This window comes from Bubalus kerabau, chromosome 2, assembly GCF_029407905.1.
Source record: "Bubalus kerabau isolate K-KA32 ecotype Philippines breed swamp buffalo chromosome 2, PCC_UOA_SB_1v2, whole genome shotgun sequence".
Taxonomy (NCBI): domain Eukaryota; kingdom Metazoa; phylum Chordata; class Mammalia; order Artiodactyla; family Bovidae; genus Bubalus; species Bubalus kerabau.
Window position 1 is genome coordinate 137,338,890 of NC_073625.1, and position 22,273 is coordinate 137,361,162.

Consider the following 22,273-nt stretch of genomic DNA (forward strand, 5'->3'; position numbering starts at 1 on the left):
CTACCAGGCTCCTCGGTCCATGGGATTTGCCAGGCAAGAGTATTGGAGTGGGCTGCCATTGCCTTCTCCTTCCAAGGAGTAAGTGTCTTTTAATTTCATGGCTGCAGTCACCATCTGCAGTGATTTTGGAGCCCAGAAAAATAAAGTCTGACACTGTTTCCACTGTTTTCCCATCTATTTCCCTTGAAGTGATAGGACCAGATGCCATGATCTTTGTTTTCTGAATGTTGAGCTTTAAGCCAACTTTTTCACTCTCCACTTTCACTTTCATCAAGAGGCTTTTGAGTTCCTCTTCACTTTCTGCCCTAAGGGTGGTGTCATCTGCATATCTGAGGTTATTGAGATTTCTCCCGGCAATCTTGATTCCAGCTTGTGCTTCTTCCAGTCCAGCATTTCTCATGATGTATTCTGCATAGAAGTTAAATAATCAGGGTGATAATATACAGCCTTGACGTACTCCTTTTCCTATTTGGAACCAGTCTGTTGTTCCATGTCCAGTTCTAACTGTTGCTTCCTGACCTGCATACAAATTTCTCAAGAGGCAGATCAGGTGGTCTGGTATTCCCATCTCTTTCAGAATTTTCCACAGTTTATTGTGATCCACACAGTGAAAGGCTTTGGCATAGTCAATAAAGCAGAAATAGATGCTTTTCTGGAACTCTCTTGCTTTTTCCATGATCCAGCAGATGTTGGCAATTTGATCTCTGGTTCCTCTGCCTTTTCTAAAACCAGCTTGAACATCAGGAAGTTCACGGTTCACATATTCCTGAAGCCTGGCTTGGAGAATTTTGAGCATTACTTTACTAGCCTATGAGATGAGTGCAATTGTGTGGTAGTTTGAGCATTCTTTGGCATTGCTTTTCTTTGGGATTGGAATGAAAACGGACATTTTCCAGTCCTGTGGCCACTGCTGAGTTTTCCAAATCTGCTGGCATATTGAGTGCAGCACTTTCACAGCATCATCTTTCAGGATTTGGAATAGCTCAACTGGAATTCCATCACCTCCACTAGCTTTGTTCATAGTGATGCTTTCTAAGGCCCACTTGACTTCACATTCCAGGATGTCTGGCTCTAGGTCAGTGATCACACCATCGTGATTATCTGAGTCATGAAGATCTATTTTGTACAGTTCTTCTGTGTATTCTTGCCATCTCTTCTTAATATCTTCTGCTTCTGTTAGGTCCATACCATTTCTGTCCTTTATCGAGCCCATTTTTGCATGAAATGCTCCTTTGGTATCTGATTTTCTTGAAGAGATCCCTAGTCTTTCCCATTCTGTTGTTTTCCTCTATTTCTTTGCAATGATCACTGAAGAAGACTTTCTTATCTCTTTTTGCTATTCTTTGGAACTCTGCATTCAGATGTTTATATCTTTCCTTTTCTCCTTTGCTTTTCACTTCTCTTCTTTTCACAGCTATCTGTAAGGCCTCCCCAGACAGCCATTTTGCTTTTTTGCATTTCTTTTCCATGGGGATGGTCTTGATCCCTGTCTCCTGTACAATGTCATGAACCTCATTCCATAGTTCATCAGGCACTCTATCAGATCTAGGCCCTTAAATCTATTTCTCACTTCCACTGTATAATCATAAGGGATTTGATTTAGGTCATACCTGAATGGTCTAGTGGTTTTCCCTACTTTCTTCAGTTTAAGTCTGCATTTGGCAATAAGGAGTTCATGGTCTGAGCCACAGTCAGCTCCTGGTCTTGTTTTTGCTGACTGTATAGAGCTTCTCCATCTTTGGCTGCAAAGAATATAATCAATCTGATTTCGGTATTGACCATCTGTTGATGTCCATGTATAGAGTCTTCTCTTGTGTTGTTGGAAGAGGGTGTTTGTTATGACCAGTGTATTTTCTTGGCAAAACTCTACTAGTCTTTGCCCTGCTTCATTCTGTATTCCAAGGCAAATTTTCCTGTTACTCCAGGTGTTTCTTGACTTCCTACTTTTGCATTCCAGTCCCCTATAATGAAAAGGACATCTATCCCCAAAATATTCCATGCTTCTTTTAACACATGTTAATTTTCTTTCAATTTGGGAATATTATTAAGTGCAAAGAGAAGATTAACTCTTACATTAGCGACCATTTAGCAGGAGAGCAGAAGGTAGAAGTTAGGTGTTAGTGAGGTATAATTTTAGCTCACAGTGTGAGTGTTAATTGAATGTTATTGCTAATACCACAGTTATAACAGTAAAGTCACTTGTTAAGTGTAGAAACAACGTGATTAGGAAGCCAAAGCAGTGAATTAAAACAGGCAGGTAATGGAGGGTCTTGTTAGTACACAATCATTTTTTTTTCCCAAAAAAACTAAAATTGAATGTTCTAAGCCCCAGAAAAGGAGGTAAAATATTTGTTGTGTTCAAGTTAACTGTTTTAAACTTTATGTTGGAAGAGAATATTGGAGTTAAATGAAGGATATATTATTAAATATTGAATGCATTTTCTCTCTGAAAGGCAATTACCACTCATATCTGTTGACTGAAATATTCTAGTACTTGATTAGTCCTGAAATTTTTGACTCAAGTTTATTCTTTTAAATGTTTGTTTTGATGGATCATCTCCTAGTGGAACAAGTTTATATGAATATAAACATATAGATGAATATAGTTTTCATTCATATTAGCCCCATGCTGCTGCTGCTGCTAAGTCGCTTCAGTTGTGTCCGACTCTGTGTGACCCCATAGACGGCAGCCCACCAGGCTCCCCCATCCCTGGAATTCTCCAGGCAAGAACACTGGAGTGGGTTGCCAATTCCTTCTCAAATGCATGAAAGTGAAAAGTGAAAGTGAAGTCACTCAGTCGTGTCCAACTCCTAACGACCCCATGGACTGCAGCTCACCAGGCCCCTCCGTCCATGGGATTTTCCAGGCAAGAGTACTGGAGTGGGGTGCCATTGCCTTCTCCTATTAATCCCATACTTGTTGATAAAAATTGAGGAGATACTGCTCAATTTGAAATAATGGACTCCTTTATAAAATAGAAATTAAGGTAAATGTAAAAAATTTTATCAATGTATAAGAATCATGAAATAAAATCCAGAAAACATACCTTGTTTATTTTACCAGTTACATATGAAACCATGATGATTATATACACTTTCTGATTTCTATTCTGTTCTCTCTGTTTCTAGGTATAGGGTGTTACTAGTGTTTTCATATGTCATGTAGAAGTCAGAACTAGTCATGTTTTAGCATATATGGGAGTCATATGTATGGTCATGCTTGAAGCATTTGCCTGCCAAAGCAAATGTGGAAATCTGGTATTCTCTCTTACCAGTATACTAGTATAAAAAACTCATTATTACTTGATTCAAAAGGAGAGGTTCTCTGCACATAAAAGCTAGGATCAGAATATCATTAGAGATGAGCACTTCTTTTTGTGGATGTAGAAGAGACTAAAACTAACAAGTCTCTCTTTCATGCTCCATCACCTCTTTTCTGTCTTTCTTTTGTTCATTCTCTTTCTCATCTTCCTCTTTATTGCATCATTAGAAAATGAATTTGAGATAGCAATGAAAATTACTTAATATAAAATTATCAAAATAAATGGTTGATGGAATGCAGTAGAGGGAAAGTAAACACAGTTCTATTATAAAGATGGTAGGGAACTAACAAACTTTAATGTGTATCGCAGTAACCAGAAATACTAACAAGATACTATTCCCCATTAATGCATTTAGAGCACCTGCATTTTCTACACATGTATTCAAAGTGATGTTGACTGACTCGTGTTTGGAATAAAGTAATGTCAATTCACTCAGTAAAGAGGAAAGATATATATGAGAGGGGGACATAATAGGTGGAAAAACTAATTTTCTGTGTTTCAGACCCTAATTTTCCACAAAATAAAATATTTATAGCATTTTTAGAATAGTTGTTTGAAGTCCTCTGGGTGCTATAGCACCCTATATGACTGAAGTTGTTTTTTTTTTTTTTTAAACATTACTTAAGATACCATTTAATTGCTGTTTTAGAAGTTAGAATTCTATAAAGATCACAAGTGGAACAAATACTTTGAGTATGATCCCAAATTTAGATTTTGAACCCCTGAAGAGCTTGAATTGAATCAAGTCTTAATTCCTTCTCATCACTAGCACAGGACTTAGATATAATAATGTGAAATAAATGTTGGTTTGATTAAAATGCAACAGACTCCTTGTTTTGTTTAGTTTATTCTCTCATAAATGCAAACTGGGTACTACATACAGATACTTAAAAGTTGTTAGATTCTTCCTGGAGGGAGAAGTACTTTTATGATCTTAGGTATGGGTCTATTAGGAGGGGAAAAAGAAGAAAAGTGAGAAATTAAACAGTTACATAATATATAGATATGTGTGTGAATCTATCTGTATATCTGCACATATATATTTAAAAAATTTCTTGTTTGATATACCCATGATAGCAGATACTTTTAGTTGCCTACCCAATATCTATTCTCCCTGTTTCCTACAGCTAACAAAATTAATTCTTTCGGAGGCCAAAGTTGTCTGAGGAAAAACAAAAACTTGCGTTCCCAGAATGTCTTGCAACTCATGGTCCTCATGCAAGTCAATTCTAACAAATAAGATAAAAAAGAAGCATTATGGATGAACTATTATTATTAATAATAATAAAAAAAGCTATAACCAGCCAACATGTGCCTCTGTCCTGCTTTTTGCCTCCTGGTGGAACACCAGTCATTCTGCATGTGTGAGGGACAGAAGCCAAACTAAAAAGACCTCGAGTTCCTGAAGAAGCCAAAAATGGATCCAAAATTCTAGACCAGTATTGTTTACTTCTAGACTTATTTTATATGAAAAATATATACCCTAATTTGAATAAGAGATTAGGAAGTTTTTTGTAGCCTGCAACTGAATGCAACTTATATGATGCATTAGCCTCTGGCTCAGAAGAGACTTAGCAGCCTACAGATATGTAAAATTATAAACAGTTTAAGGGGGTGAATGAAAATAATAACATGGGCAAAATGATGGGTTTACACATTAAGTTATTGCAGGAGGGAACAAAATGGTCATAAAGCTTTGTTAGAAGAGGCTCACAAGTTTGACATTGAGTTTTCTAGGAGTCGGAACCAAAGTAGATCATAGTCCCATGGCTAAAGGAAATCAATTGTATAACTAAAGTCCAGTTACTCCCAATGCTTTGGTTCTAAAGTAGAACAGGTTGAGAAGGACTGATAAACAGAAGAGCAGGATAGGGAGTAAACTGGTAGAGTGTTTAAGTAAGACAGGTAAAGATTACTTTTCAGTGAGAGAGTAATCATTGTGGTAATGGTCAGACACTTTCTGCTCTGCTGTGTCAGAAATGTGAAATCAATTCTGAAGTTGCTTGGTAGTGTATGAAATCTCACCCAACTACAAAACAGTAAATTATTGGTTAAGGCTTTGATATAAACCTACTTCTTAAATCGTGAAAACCATTTATATATTATGGTGAGTGTAGGACCTCCCTGGGATATTCATGGCCCATCTATGTATATGACTTTGATAGTGCCAAGTAATTTTTTGAGTCTTAAATAATTTTCAGACTTTTAAAAATAATAAACCCACAAAACTAATCTAGCTTATACTAGGGAGCAGTGCGAGTCTTTGAGGCAATGCTTATCCTATTTTAGGAAAATTGCATGACAGCCACCTGATCAAATTCAGGTCAGAGATATAAGATTTGGTAACAGAAAATGATATGAGACAGGGAAACACATTTGAAAGAAAACTTGGTAACCCCTTTCTCAGCACTTTCACATATTGTTAGGCTTCTAGGTTACTATGGAAAGGTAAGGTTCCTGTTCCTTCTGCATTTCAATACAGTGCCTTACAGATAGACTTATATATTAGAATTTCTAGAGACTTCTACTTTTGTCTCCCTTTGTTTTAGTCCTTTTTTTTTTTTTAAATTTACCAGGATGCATTGCACTAATTAAACTCAGCTAAGGTCTGATGGCTTGTCAGGATGAGAGAAATCTTTATGATAAAAATATGTAAAGCTATTTATATTAGGCATGCCTTTTCTTCTAAATTCTTGGTGTTTGAGTTATAACCGAGACAAGATACTTTTGTTTTTCTCTATGCTTTAATGAGTGCTCTACACCATTTGTAGTACACAGGATTGCACTGTTTTCCAATTAGGAAAGTATACAGGATGCAAGGCTTATCGTTATTCTGCACATAATTGAGCCATGCATCTTCTACCATTATCATGGTTTTATTCCCTCAGAGATTCTCATTATCATACATAGCTTTTGCTTTTTTGGCAGACTCAAGAATGTCCTTTGGGGGCTGAACCTCAAAGTAACTTGACATCCTCTTTAATTTTTATGGCAACTAAGGCATTGAGCTTTCTTACTCTGAGGAGTTGTGTCAAATTGTTATCATTTCTTTCTTTCTCCATCCATTCATTAATACAATCTTAAATTTATTAGCAGACCAGAAAAAGTGAAAAGAAAACCAAAAGAAGTCATCTAGGTTTTGAATATATTTTTAATGTGTGTCTAAGTAAGAAAAATAGATGCTTTCGAACTGTGGTGCAAAGAAGATTCCTGAGAGTCCCTTGAACTGCAAGGAGATCCAACCCGTCAATCCTAAAGGAAATCAGTCCTGAACATTCATTGGAAGGACTAATGTTGAAGCTGAAACTCCAATACTTTGGCCACCTGATGACTCATTTGAAAAGACCCAGATGTTGGGAAAGATTGAAGGCAAGAGGAGAAGGGGACGACAAAGGATGAGATGGTTGGATGGCATCACAACTTGATGGACATGAGTTTAAGTAAGCTTCAGGAGTTGGTGATGGACAGGGAAGCCTGGCATGCTTCAGTCCATGGAGTTGCAAATAGTTGGACATGACTGAGTGATTAAACTGAACTGAACTGAAGTAGGAATAGCAATTTTATTTTTCTCTCATGAACTAAGATGTAGGTGTTCTATTGCAACAAACCTTTAGTACTTCACTAAATAAAAAGTAAATAACCATTTAGTTTTGTTATTTTAGAGAATTTGAAGCCTGAAAGATGTGTTAGTGGTGACTGAGATTACCTATTTTATTTTATAGATGAAGTTGCAAGGACCAAAAGAGAGTTGCTGTTGCTACTGCTGCTGCTGCTGCTAAGTCGCTTCAGTAGTGTCCAACTCTGTGAGACCCCATAGACGGCAGCCCACCAGGCTCCCCCGTCCCTGGGATTCTCCAGGCAAGAATGCTTGAGTGGGTTGCCATTTCCTTCTCCAATGCATGAAAGTGAAAAGTGAAAGTGAAGTCGCTCAGTCGTGTCTGACTCTTAGCGACCTCACGGACTGCAGCCTTCCAGGGTCCTCCGTCCATGGGATTTTCCAGGCAAGAGTACTGGAGTGGGTTGCCATTGCCTTCTCCAAAAGAGAGTTAAAGACACCAAAATTAGCAAAAACAGAAAATTAAAATCACAGACTATTTTTCTAGGGTAACTGTCTAATGCACATTATAGGATGCTAAAATGTTTCAAAATATGAGTATTTAACACTGGTTGGGCAGAGAGAATTATCCAGATTTCATCCCTTTGCAGATCATCCTTCAGATCATCTGAATATGGTTTTCCTCTGTCTCAAATGCTTGCTCATTCTTCATCACCTAACACATTGTTTTACATACTAGTATGATCATCAGAATCCCAATCCCATAGGACCTGTCATATCATGCTCCTTATTCAATATTCAAACACATAATGTCCCATGATTGCCCACAGAATGTGTTTTCACTGGAAGACCACTGGGATGGACTTTTTTTCTTCTTTCTGGATTGTATGTTGGAATATCTACGATCAGTCTTTTCCTACCAAAACGTATCACTCCTCCTTTGTTTGGACTGAAAGTGTGCTGTTCTAAGTCACCTTATGAGATGTCCACCCAAGGGGAAGTGTGAGCCATTCATTAGGACCAAAGGGCTACTTGGAGTGTATGGTAGTGAATTAAGAAATGATTGTGACTTTTTCCAGTGCCAGAGGTGGCCTTGAAATGAAGTAATTGGTGGCCTGCTTGACTTAAAAAAAGTCTTTGTAAGCTAATTCATTTTAGCTAATAACACAGCTATGAATCATATTTATAATTGTGGGATAGATACATAAGTATACATCTATATCCATTCAGATCTCCATTACATCTCTGGAAATTGGAGATCCATGTGTTCCAGTTCAGAGTAGTGTTGCACTTATTTAATCATAGGTCAGTCTCTGAAAGTAATATTAAAATAATTCAAAGCCTTTACTTTTATTCTTGAATATGTTAAAAGAGGATTCAAAAGATGCAATTAACATAGTTAAAACTCCTTCATTTCTTTTTCCCTTGATTCTTTAGTTCCCTAAAGCCTTCTAAAATTCTTAATCCACAAGCAAATCTTCATATTCATGCCATTTTTTATTTTTCTCAGATAATTAATTTTCTTGATCACTTTTGTCCCCATCAGAACACCTACCCATATATATACTCATATATATCCATGATGCATCCTCACAGCCACCATGATGTTAACCTATGAAGCTCTCAGCAGCTCTTTTCTGGGAGAAGGAGACTTTAATGTTTGCTGCTTTTCTTACTAAAATGAGCCCTATCTGCTTTCCTCCCCTTATCTAATTCTGTAGAAGTTGGGAATACATGATTGTCATGTTAATAATTGTACACATATATATATGTACATATATTATTATTTCTAATTTTAAACATTTAGTGTAAAAACTACATACAATAAAACATAAAAAACATACATTACTACAAGCCAATGCTAAATAAAATTACCAGATCATTGTGCCTTTTTTCCAGTCATATATAGATATATTTTTTCAATACATACAATCAAATAACAGAATTTGGACCATGTTGTATGTAAAAATTTTTATTTACAGTTATTCTGTGATGATATTTTTCTGAGTACATTTTAAATGTCTCTGTAAAATGTGATTTTTAAAATACTAGTGTTACATTTTATTATTTGAATATACCATAATTTTTAAACCATTCTCAGATATGTGGACATATATGTGAATAATCCATATTCAGATGAAATGAGCCTCAGCAGTTTCCATTTTATAGAAAGAACAATCTGATTTCAATATCTAAGAGATTTACAAATACTTTTGAAAACTGTTTAGAACCTTCAAAGAACCAAAGATACTTTCAACTTCAAGAGAAAATATTTGGTGCAGAATGAAACTGGCTTGGGTCCAGTTAAATATTCTTTTATGTCACTTAGAATAAGTCAAGGTATCACTTCCTCTATCCCAGTGAAGGAAATATAAAGTTATTAATTTCAATTTTTTAAAATTACATTTTAGGTTCAACTTGCAAAATTCTTTTTTAAATTTTGTTTTCGTGATAACCATAAGTATATGCTCATCAGAAGATATTTTATGCTCACTGTAATCATTCAATTACTTCATCAATCTAATGCAGACAGTACTTACTTTTCATGGTAATTTTATTCAGTATTTTTCAGTCCAGACACACTAAAAACACATTTTTTTTAAACAAATGAAATTGAAACAGGCAGTAAAAAGAGGCTAAATCTGATGAAATTTTTAAGTAAGTGCGGACTTTGGTATCCAATTTATTTATTCAACAAGAGGGCAATTGATAGGTGAAAAAAAAATGATGTTTTAATCAGATTCTAAATTCATAGCTTAGCTCTGTGACAGAAGATACCAAATAGAGCAGAATGATACTTTTCCTTCTCTGAGCCTCTTACTGAAGAAGCATTAAAAGTTGCAACTGTTTACCTTCCTTGTAACCTTGTAAAATTGGCACAATCCACGCTTTTCAGCTAAACAACCAAGAGGTTAATGTCAGAGTGTAAAGAAAAACAACAACTTAACAAGCATAGCCAAGATAAATTTTATACTATCTGATGCCAGTTTTGGCAAAGAAGAAATGCATTTTGATAAGAAAGACACTGATGGTGTTAAAGTTGAACAACAGTAGCTAATAACGTTCCTCTAATAATGATGATAATAGCAATAGCACTCAAGAAAAAAGATTAAGTTAAGAAAAAAGTTTGAGTTTCAAAATTCATCACTATCATTAATTCACCATCGTTAATTAAAATGTTGGAGTTTACTCAAGCAGCATCTCAGACGCAGCCCAAATATCTGACTGTGGCTGCTCCATCGCAGCTCAGCCCCCGGAGCATGCCAAGAAACCGTGTGGGGTCTACCTGCCTGTCGAGTGATTCCACAACAGAGCAGGGGCAGAAGCTGAGGGCAAGAACGGACATTAAGAAACAAGAGGAACTTGCACCCAAGTCTGTGTTGGAGTGGAGTCATGGATACCTGCACCAGCGGCACCCTGGACCTCTGTCTGTGGCTGACATGAACCCCAGTAGTGGAGGTTCTTCAGTATTCCCTCATAGCAGAACCAGGATCCTGGTGTGGGTAGAGGGAAGTACACACACTCAAAGGGAGCAAAGCCAGCTCAGGCTGACCCTCAGGGCTTCTGCTCCTTGCCTGTTAGGTGGGTGACAGCAACTGAGTGGAGGGGAAGTCCTACCTCACACCCAGTGCCTCCTTTAGGCCATTTATCTCACCTGGTAGACTCCACCTACCAAGCTGAGAGCTGCCAGTGCTTCCTGGGAAAGATGTGACTTGTCTCCACTTCTAATCCAGTTCTCCCACCAGAGGCAATGAATACAGCCCGTACAGGGATGCTTCCACATAAGATCACCCTTTCAGGACTGCAATAGGCAACTTTTCACCTACATGCATAGAGGCAGAGAAAGTTAAACAAAACAAGAAGGTTATTGTCAGTTGAAAGAGCAAGAGAAAAGCTCTGAAAAAAAAAAATGTTGAATCAGAAATAATTTACCAGATAAATAATTCAAAGCATTCTTAGTAAATAGGTTAACAGGAAAAGTAATTGATATACACAGTGAACACTTTAATAAGGAAGTAGAAAATATGAAAGAGACCCAATCAGAAATGAAGAATTCAATAACAAATAAAAAACAAATGGAATGAATAGCAGGCTAAGCAATATGGAAGAACACATAGTGCTCCTGATCTTAGAGAAAGGCTTTTATGTCTATACTGTTTGTATTATATTAGTTAACTGTGAGCTTGTCATATATGGCTTTTATTACAATGAGGTATGTTCATTTTAGGCTTCTCTGGTGGCTCAGTTGGTAAAGAATCCACCTGCAATGCAGGAGACCCTGGTTTGATTCCTGGGTCAGGAAGATCTGCTGGAGAAGGGAAAGGCTACCCATTCCAGTGTTCTTGGGTTTCCCTGGTGACTCAGATGGTAAAAAATCTGGCTGAAGTGTGGGAGATCAGGGTTCAAGCCCTGGGTTGGGAAGATCCCCTGGAGAAGGAAAAGGCTAACCACTCCAATATTCTGGCTTGGAGAATTCCATGGACTGTATAGAACATGTGGTCCCAGAGAGTCCAACCTGACTGAGCAACTTTCACTTTCACATGTTCATTTTATGCCAAAAACTCAGCAATGGCCACAGGACTGGAAAAGGTAAGTTTTCATTCCAATTGCTAAGAAAGGCAATACCAAAGAATGTTCAAACTACTGCACAATTGCACTCATCTCACACACTAGTAAAGTAATGCTCAAAATTCTCCAAGCCAGGATTCAACAATATGTGAGCCATGAACTTCCAGATGTTCAAGCTGGTTTTAGAAAAGGCAGAGGAACCAGAAATCAAATTGCCAAGGTCCATTGGATCATGGAAAAAGCACAAGAGTTCCAGAAAAACATCTATTTCTACTTTAATGACTATGCCAAAGCCTTTGACTGTGTGGATCACAGAAAACTGTGGAAAATTCTGAAAGAGATGGGAATACCAGACCACCTGACCTTCCTCTTGAGAAATGTGTATGCAGGTCAGGAAGCAACAGTTAGAACTGGACATAGAACAACAACTGGTTAAATAGGAAAAGGAGTGCGTCAAGGCTGTATATTGTCACCCTGCTTATTTAACTTATATGCAGAGTACATATTGAGAAACGCTGGACTGGATGAAGCACAAGCTGGAATCATGATTGCCGGGAGAAATATCAATAACCTCAGATATGCAGATAACACCACCTATATGGCAGAAAGTGAAGAACTAAAGAGCCTCTTGATGAAAATGAAAGAGGAGAGTGAAAAAGTTGGCTTAAAGCTCAACATTCAGAAAACAAAGATCATGGCATCTGGGCCCATCACTTCATGGCAAATAGATGGAGAAACAGTAGAAACAGTGGCAGACTTTATTTTTTGGGTTCCAAAATCACTGCAGATGGTGACTGCAGCCATGAAATTATAAGATGCTTACTCCTTGAAAGAAAAGTTATGACCAACCTAGACAGCATATTAAAAAGCAGAGACATTACTTTGCCAACAAAGGTCTGTCTAGTCAAGGCTATGGTTTTTCCAGTAGTCATGTATGGATGTGAGAGTTGGACTATAACAAAAGCTGAGCGCCAAAGAATTGGCGCTTTTTAACTCTGGTGTTGGAGAAGACTGTTGAGAGTCCCTTGGACTGCAAGGAGATCCAACCTGTCCATCCTAAGGAAATCAGTCTTATGTTCATTGGAAGGACTGGTGCTGAAGCTGAAGCTCCAATATGTTGGCCACCTGATGCGAAGAGCTGACTCATTTGAAAAGACCCTGATGCTAGGAAAGATTGAAGGTGAGAGGAGAAGGGGTCAACAGAGGATGAGATGGTCGTATGGCTTCACCAACTCAATGGACATGAGTTTGGGTAAACTCCGGGAGTTGGTGATAGACAGGGAGGCCTGGCATCCTGCACTCCATGCCATCGCAAAGAGGCAGACACGACTGAGCGACTGAACTGAACTGTTGATGGTTTTTATCATAAAAGTATATCAAATCTTATTAAATATTTTTTACATCTATTCTGATGATCATATGATTTTTAGACTTCATTTTGTTAATGTGATATAACATCTATTAATTTGCATATGTTGAAATATCTTCACATTCTGGGAATAAGTTTCACTTGATCATGTTGTATAATCCTTTAATGGGCTTTTTAATTCAGTTTGCTAGTATTTTATTGAGAATTTTTGTATCTATTTTAATTATCAATATTGATCTGTAGCTTTCTTTCCATCTGGGTGATGCTGGATGCTATGCTTCTAGGTTTAACAGGGTTGCTATCTCATCTCCTTGCCTGGGCAAGGCCACAATCTGTGCTCAGCAGACATGCAGGGCCATAGTCTGGACTTTGCTGCAAAATGGTCATAGTCTGGGCATTGAGGTTGTTCAGTGTCACTGTTTGAGCTCTCTGGCTAGGCAGGGTCAACAGCTATGTTCAAGAGTTGGGCAGAGCTTCTGACTTTGCTGTGCCTAAGCAGGGCTGTAGAATGGGTTTTGTGGCTAACTGAAGTTCTCTATTTAGATTTTTGGGTCTCCAGGGGCTGCTGTTTGATAGGAATGCTGACTTGCTTTCCTGCTCAGATAAGCCAGAAGCTAGGCTCTGAGCCTGCCTGGCATCTAGGGCCATACTTCTTATAGATGGGCGAATGGGGCAAGTATAGAACTAGAAGATATGCTACATGGTTGGGCAAGGCTTCAAACTTGCCTTCCGGCCCAGGTGGGGTCATAGAATAGGCTCCATTGCCAGTGTAGCCTATTGGCTGGATTCTAAGCCAGGCAGACCTGCCAACTGAGCTCCTTGGCCAGATGGGACTATCAGCTCAACTCTGGAAATTGACAAAAATCCCGACTAGGATCTCTGCTTTGATGCTGCTAGTAGAAATGCAATTGGCCAAGATCCAAGTGCTGGTTTCTATAAGCCCTGTCTCCCCTCTTCTGTCTCAGTCTGATCTGCAGTTATCCAGCTCTCAGATTTCCCCAGTGAACTAATTCCAAGGTGCAAGACCCAGCAGGTCTTTTCCAGGAAGAATCCTGCAATAATGGGGAAGCTAGATGTACATCTTGGGCTCTCTTCCACTGGAAAATACATAGGCTTGGTGTGAGTTATGCCAGACTGGGAGAGGACATTCAGAATGAAACTATGCTTACTATCCTTCTAATGTGGTCCTTCTCTGTCTCTGTGCTCCAAAAGGGACTTCTGCTTCACATCAGGTTCTGGGATTTGTGCAAAGGTGTGTTGATTGTGGATGATTGTTTGTTGGTCTTCCTGTGAGGGAGACTGAAGCCAGGAATTACCTATTTTGCCACCTTGATGACATCACTCCCCTTTGACTAAAATTTATTTCCTATTAATTTTCTTATTGCATTTTCTTTCAACCAGATCTTGAAATGATAATTTGTTGTTCAGTTCAGTTCAGTTGCTCAGTCATGTCTGACTCTTTGCGACCCCATGAACCACAGCACGCCAGGCCTCCCTGTCCATCACCAACTCTCGGAGTTCACACAAACCCATGTCCCTTGAGTCAGTGATGGCATCCAACCATCTCATCCTCTGTCATCCCCTTCTCCTCCTGCCCTCAATCTTTCCTAGCATCAGGGTCTTTTCAAATGAGTAAGCTTAATAAAAATTTAGGTTAATGATTTTCAATTCCAAGAACAAGTAGTTGTATTTCTTTTACTCAAAGATCTCTCCCTTAAGTTAGTTATGCTTTATTTTTTGTTTGTGGTTTCCCAGTTTTTTTTTTTTTTTTTTTTTTTCTGGAAAATCTAAGGTCATCAGCTCTAAATAGATAAAACAAAGACTTTCAGGATCTAAAAGTAAGTTATAAAATCAAACATTTTAGATAATTTTGGAATCTTGACTTTAAAAGATTAATACTGTTTCTAGCACACTTAACCTCTCCTCCTACCTTTAGAAAAAATAAATATATATGTAGTCAAAGGAAAAAACGTGAAATAAGAAGTCTTTGATATATTTCTTAGCTGGTCTTTTTGGATGATAGAAGACTGTTTTAGCCCTACCTGTGTTATTTCCATACATATGACACAGGGAGTGTGAGTGGAGACTATGTCTTTTATGCATGAGGAGCATGGGTCAACTTGTGTGTAGTGGTTTGAGTAATGTTCCCCCAAAACTCCTTTCTATCCAGAACCACAAAGTGCAATCTTATTTGGAAATAGGGTTATTATAGATGTAGTTAAGTTTAGATGAAGCTATACTGGATTAGGTGGATCCTAAATCAAATGACTGATCTCCTTATAAAAAAAGAGGAAAGGCACTCAGACATAGACAATGGAGGCAGCGAAGGAAACGATGCAGATACCAGCCAAATGTTGGCCAAGATTTTCAGAAGCTAAGAAGAAGGAGGAAAGGATCCTTACCTAAGGGCTTCAGGAGGGAGTTTGGTGCCTGCTGACACCTTGATTTCAGACTTTCAGTTTACAGAACTATGAAAGTATAAATATCTGTTGTTTTTAGTCTCCAAGTTTGTGTTATTTCATTACAGCAGCCCTGGGGATCTAACAGTGCGTTCTGTAACCTTTTGTATGTCATGAATTGGAACCTATGGAGATTGCACTTAATAATCTTCCCATTCAGACAATATAAATTTATGGGTTTTTTTTTTTCCACTTCTCAAGTTTACCCAACTTAATTAAGCTGAAATTTATTCAGAGTCAATAATATTTATAGTGTATTGCAATGAGTTATATTTCTTTATATATTCTTTCTGGAAAATAGTTATAACTTCTCCTTGATATGAGCTATATTACTTCCATATATCCAGAGGCAATCAATGAGTGTTTAAAGAAAAATAAGAGAAGTGGGAAGTAAAACAAGAAAGAAAAGGATAGAGGAGAAAGAAGAGGAAGAAAGGAAGAAGAAAGGAAAAATTTGAGAACTTTAATATTGCCACCATTTGACTTGAAGTTTGTCAGAACCACTTGAAAATTTTAAGTTATGTAGGAGGAAATCTCCCAACGAGCATTGAAATAGGATAAAGACCAGAAGTGAGTATAAATATTGAATTATATTAACAAGAGTAAATATTATTGCCTACTCATCATGTGCAAGGTACTGTGCTAGGTATTAGTCATGCTGCTGCTGCTGCTGCTAAGTCGCTTCAGTCGTGTCTGACTCTGTGCTACCCCATAGACAGCAGCCCACCAGGCTCCCCCATCCCTGGGATTCTCCAGGCAAGGATACTGGAGTGGGTTGCCATTTCCTTCTCCAATGCATGAAAGAGAAAAGTGAAAGTGAAGTCGCTTAGTCCTATCCAACTCCTAGCGACCCCATGGACTGCAGCCTACCAGGCTCCTCCGTCCATGAGATTTTCCAGGCAAGAGTACTGGAGTGGGTTGCCATTGCCTTCTCCATTGCTGCTGCTGCTGCTAAGTCGCTTCAGTCGTGTCCGACTCTGTGTGACCCCATAGACGGCAGCCCACCAGGCTCCCCCGTCCCTGGGATTCTCCAGGCAAGAACACTGGAGTGGGTTGCCATTTCCTTCTCCAATGCATGAAAGTGAAAAGTGAAAGTGAAGTCACTCAGTCGTGTCCGACTCTTCGCGATCCCATGGACTGCAGCCCACCAGGCTCTTCCGTCCATGAGATTTTCCAGGCAAAAAAGTACTGGAGTGTGTTGCCATTGCATTCTCCATTAGTCATGAGTTATTCTTAAACCTTGTAGCAAACTCCTGAGGCAGCTACAGGTGTTGCTGTAATCAGGGTATCTAAATCCTAGATGTAGAAAATAGCAAGATGGGCATTTAAGCCCAAGACAGCCGCAATTCACAGCCCTTTTCTTGACACTTCTATTACATCTCCAAACTTGGTCTTGAAAGGACACCATCCTTTGTTTCTATGGCCTTCTTACTTACTTTGTTCTATGGTCTCTTGACTTTTTCTCCTTCGGTTCTCTCATGCCAGCTACTAGGCAGACTTTTCCACCGTAAATTTTTTGCTCATTTTTTTCCATTCATTTATTTCTCATCCTCATTGCTAGCAAGACATGTCCTTCCTCATTAGAATCAAATGTGAATGAGAATTTTACTGTCTCCTGAGTCAGTCGTGTCTACAAATACGCAAGCCTATTTCCTTCCCAATTCTGATCCTTGGAACTGAGAGAGACACTAATGTTAAAGCAATAGGGACAGCAAATGCCAAACAATAGCAATGACATTACCATAAAAATGGTCCTCAAGTTTTTTACCTATCATGAGTCTTCTGAAAAGGAATAATTCAACAAATGTTAGAAGTCCTTTCTTTTCACACTTGGCTCTCCTTGTGAATTCTACAGCAAATTGATGTAACTCCAAAATATGCTTATTGTTAAATGGCAAATTCAAGCTGGAAAATTAATTTTAAGCATATGCTAAAAGCACCTATATTACTCTTTTGATGACACTTAAATTGCATATTGACCACATCATCTTGAGGGGGGGAAATGATACTGACAACCATATTCAGACTGAAACCATATTGGAACAACACATTCTTAGAGAGAAAAATGGCACAGTCTGTGAGCCAAAAAGAGAAATGCAAAAATGTGCAGGCATTTTTAAAATGAGATTAATTATATCCAACTTCATATATCTTAGCAAATTGTTTTTAATCTATTATATAGTGGCTCAAGCTTAAATGGTGCAAGAGATACTGGCTTTAACTCAAGAGTAGGCACCACTGTCTCTGAATGTGATTTTTTAAGAACAGTTTCAAATTTTCCATAAATAAGTACAAAATCGTTTTCATTTTGAAAATGACTGAACAGTCTAGAAACAGAGATACCACTTTTCATTGTCATTAAACCCAAGTCAAGCAGTTTCCACAAAGTTTATGATAATCAGCCTTTCTTTTTAAGCATTTCTGTATAGTTAATCAGTACATCAGGAGAGATTTCATTTCTACTTAAAATTTAGTTATGTAAATAAGCATAATGGACAGAGATCAGATAGTTGTTAACTATCATATGAAAATTTTAAAGAGGAGTAAATTAGAAAAAAATGTTTATTGCTTATTTGCATTTTCTGAGGGAATATACTGCAGTTTCTCTTGCCTCACTTATTATGAAGCTTAATAATTAACTCCAGTGTAATTAACTGTTAAATCAAGAAAATAAAACCAGCTTTGCTGATGAGAAATTTAAGCAGTGCTGTACAAAACATCATTTCATTAAAGTATACAAATACTCTGCTATCTTTCATTCATATTTACAGTTATATGTATCCATTTTGGAGACATGACAATTTAATAAATTAAGGATCTTAAAATATTAAGCATTAATGATAATACTTCTATGGCATGGTATATTTTTGTTGTTAAAATTGTTTCTAGATAAAGCACCCTATTGATAAAATTTCAATGTTATATATTTTGCAAGGGCCCTTCCAAAACAGTGTATATTGACAAAATTAAAATGTGAGGTGCTTTGTCTTCTAGATATTTTAAAAACAAGATACTGTCATCTAGAATAGAAAGCAAAGTATAAAAATCAAAGAAAAAGGAAAGAAAGATTTCTTAATTTCCTTCAAATGTATTAGATACATTAAAATTAAAAATGTTTCATCAAAAGACACCATCAATATGTGAAAATAAAGAGTAGGGGAAGATTTATATAAGGACATGGTAAGATGTACAAAGAACTTTGTACCTGAACAGTTAAAGAATTCATTCAAGTCAACAAGGAAAAAATATGACACAATTAAAAGCACAGAATACTTGAATCAGCACTTCATGAAAAAGGATACCCAAATGGTCAATAAACATTAAAAGATGTTTGCTAGCTATCAGGGAAATGAAATTGAAAACCACAGAATCACAGACAGTTCCACCTATTGGTGAGTAACTGGAACACATATAAGGCTAGTAGAAATATGAATTGGGAAACACTTTAGAAAAATGACTGTCTCTCTCTGCTGGAGTATACAAAATGACTTAGCAGTTCCACTCATATAACTAAAAGAAATTCATTCACATATGTAAAAAATGATGTTTGAGACTGTCAATAGTATTATTTTTCATGATAGTCCCAAATGTCTATCAAAATAAGAATAAGTAAATGTTTGGTTTTATTCCAACAATGAAACGCAAAACTATTGCTCCACATAAAGCATGGGTGAATTTTACAAACATAGCGTTGACTAAAAGAAGCTAGGTACAAAGAGAACATGTTGTATGTACGCTGGTGAAACTGTTTCTTGATCTGGGGGCTGGTTACATAAGTGTGTTCATATCATGAAGTTACCGAGCTTATGATTTATATACTTTTCTGTATGTAATTTATACTGCAGTAAAAAGTTAAAAGTGAAATAAAAAATCAAGTAGAAAAATGGTATTTCAGGGAAAATAAACCTAGTAGAAAGTTTTATTTAGGGTATTTATTAAGAAATATTAGAATTATCCATGACCATAAGGTCAAACCCACACATAAAGAAACACATTATTTTAGGTAGTCTTTAGTCTGATAGGCAATAAAGAAGCAGAATAACTTCATGGAAGGTCATAGCTTAAGAGTTAAACATGCCTAGGAAATAATCCTAATTTCAAAACTTTTTTAGCTACATGATTTTAAGCAAGGAGCCTTTAAACATTAGTGAATTGGTGATAATAATGCCTACCTTAAAAGATTTTGCTAAGGATTAGAGATAAGTTTATAGTTCTTGCCATACAATATTGCTCAATATATATTAAAAATAGAAACTTTATAGATATCACCTTTTATATATTCAAACCAAAGTCCAAGGATATGAATAAAGGATATGTTCAAGGATAAGAATAAACAAATGAAGCCACAGGAAAAGAAAGTTTAAAGAAATAAGGAAATAGAGGGATTTATTATTGGACCACAATATCATAGAAAATTCCCTTTGTATTTGTTAGAAAATGGCATCAATTTCAAGTGTGCATGAATTAGGAAGGAAAATCCTATAAATAACTATCTAGTAACTAATGTATTTATTTGCCTAATTTACTGCAAATATAAACATTTTTTGTTAAAGATTTAATTGGCAGGCAGGTTCTTTACTGCTAGCAGCACCTGCAAAACCCAATAGTCTTTAAACCACAGAAGAAAAACTAGAATATCATTGAATAAGTTTTGCTGCCTCTTGCAACGTTTATCATTTTATATAATTCGAGTTTTAAAATGAAGTACCAAGAAACTCTTTATTTTACCCAAAATTAGGAGAATATAAGCAGTGGTGCTTATAGAAACTTATGATGGGACATGAATGAACCCTGAAAATTCATGTGTAATATAAATCTATATAAAGCAAGTAAGCTTTTAAATAACAGAATATATATTTTAGAAGATGTTATTCATAATGGTAGCTAAGATGTATCATCTTCCCATAGTCTAAGTTGACTGAAATGGTTGTGAACAATATTAAAATTTAAAAGGACGTGATTGTCAAAAACTATGACTTGTATATTAATAAAACAGAAAAACCTAGTATTGTGGCTCTTATATCAATGATGACAGTTCTGTTATCTTAGTATAAAAGCAACCATAGAAAATATGTAAGCAAATGGATGTCCCTATGTTCCAATACTGGAGAAGGCAATGGCACCCCACTCCAGTACTCTTGCCTGGAAAATCCCATAGACGGAGGGGCCTGGTAGGCTGCAGTCCATGGGGTTGCTAAGAGTCGGACATGACTGAGCGACTTCACTTTCACTTTTCACTTTCATGCATTGGAGAGGGAAATGGCAACCCACTCCAGTGTTCTTGCCTGGAGAATCCCAGGGACAGGGGAGCCTGTTGGGCTGCCGTCTATGGGGTTGCACAGAGTCGGACACGACTGAAGTGACTTGGCAGCAGCATGTTCCAATACATTTTTTACAGAAACAGGAGATGGAACATAGTTAGCCCACAGACCATAGTTTTCAGAACCTTGCCTTAGGGCATTATGGTCACATAGCTGAAGCTGGGTTGCTCCCACTTTTGGGGTATTTGCCAGTTGGAAGGATGGATAAAATGAGAATGGTGTCCATTGTCATATGGACCATTGCTAGAAGTAGCGCATATCAGTTCTCATATTGAACTGGAGGAAATCAGTCATATCTAATCGCAGAGAAAACTAAAAAATGTAATGTTGAGTAGATTTGATCCTCCTGAAATTCTATTGGTGTGGAGAAAGAATAGAATGAAATTTGGTGTGGTCCTAATAGTCTCTGTCACCTGAAGAAAGCCTAATTCCCTTTACCATACCTGAGTTCCAGTGTTAGCTTTGCATCCACTCCAGTGTTCTTGCCTGGAGAATCCCAGGAACAGAGGAGCCTGTTGGGCTGCCGTCTATGGGGTCACACAGAGTTGGACACGACTGCCGCAACTTAGCAGCAGCAGCACTGTAATATTTATGTAACTTAATCTACTTTATCTCTTGTTTCTTTCATATGCTTGTTCATAAACTGGGGTAAATAATAGAACCCACTCATAGATTTATGGTGAAGAGTAAATGTCACCACATTTAAAGAATTTTGAATGCTTTGAAACAATGCTTCAGATTACTGTTACATCACTCAATTCAGTCCTGTCTGACTCTTTGTTACCCCATGGACTACAGCATGCCAGGCTTCCCTGTCCTTCACCGACTCCTGGAACTTGCCCAAACTCATGTCCATCAAGTCAGTGATGCCATCCAACCATCTCATCCTCTGTCCCTGTCTCCTCCTGCCTTCAGTCTTTCCCAGCTTCAGGGTCTTATCCAATGAGTCAGTATTTTGGATCAGGTAGCCAAATTATTGGAGTTTCAGCTTCAGCATCAGTCCTTCCAATGAATATTCAGGACTGATTTCCTTTCAGGTTGACAGGTTGGATCTCCTTGAAGTCCAAGGGACTTTCAAGAGTCTTCTTTAGCACCACAGTTCAAAAGCATCAATTCTTCAATGCTCAGCTTTCAGAAATATATATATATATATATATATATATATATAAAGAAACTCTCACATTCATACCTGACTACTGGAAAAACTATAGCTTGACTACATGGACCTTTTTCAGTAAAGTAATGCCTCTGCTTTTTAATACGCTGTCTAGGTTGGTCATAGCTTTTCTTCAAAGAAGCAAGTGTCTTTTAATTTAATGGCTGCAGTCACCATCTGCAGTGCTTTTGGTGCCCAAGAATATAAAGCCTGTCACTGATTCCATTGTTTCCCCATCTATTTGTTATGAAGTGATTGTTACATCACTAGAGATAATATTAATTTCTATTTAATAGATTGATAAACAGAGGTTCAATTTTGAGTGCTTTGTTTAAGATCATATATCTAATAGATGGCAGACTAAAAATGAAACCAGTTCCATTTTTCTTTCTCAAGATTGCTTTGGCTATTCGAGGTTTTTTTGTATTTCCATACAAATTGTGAAATTATTTGTTCTAGCTCTGTGAAGAATACCATTGGTAGCTTGATAGGGATTGCATTGAATCTATAAATTGCTTTG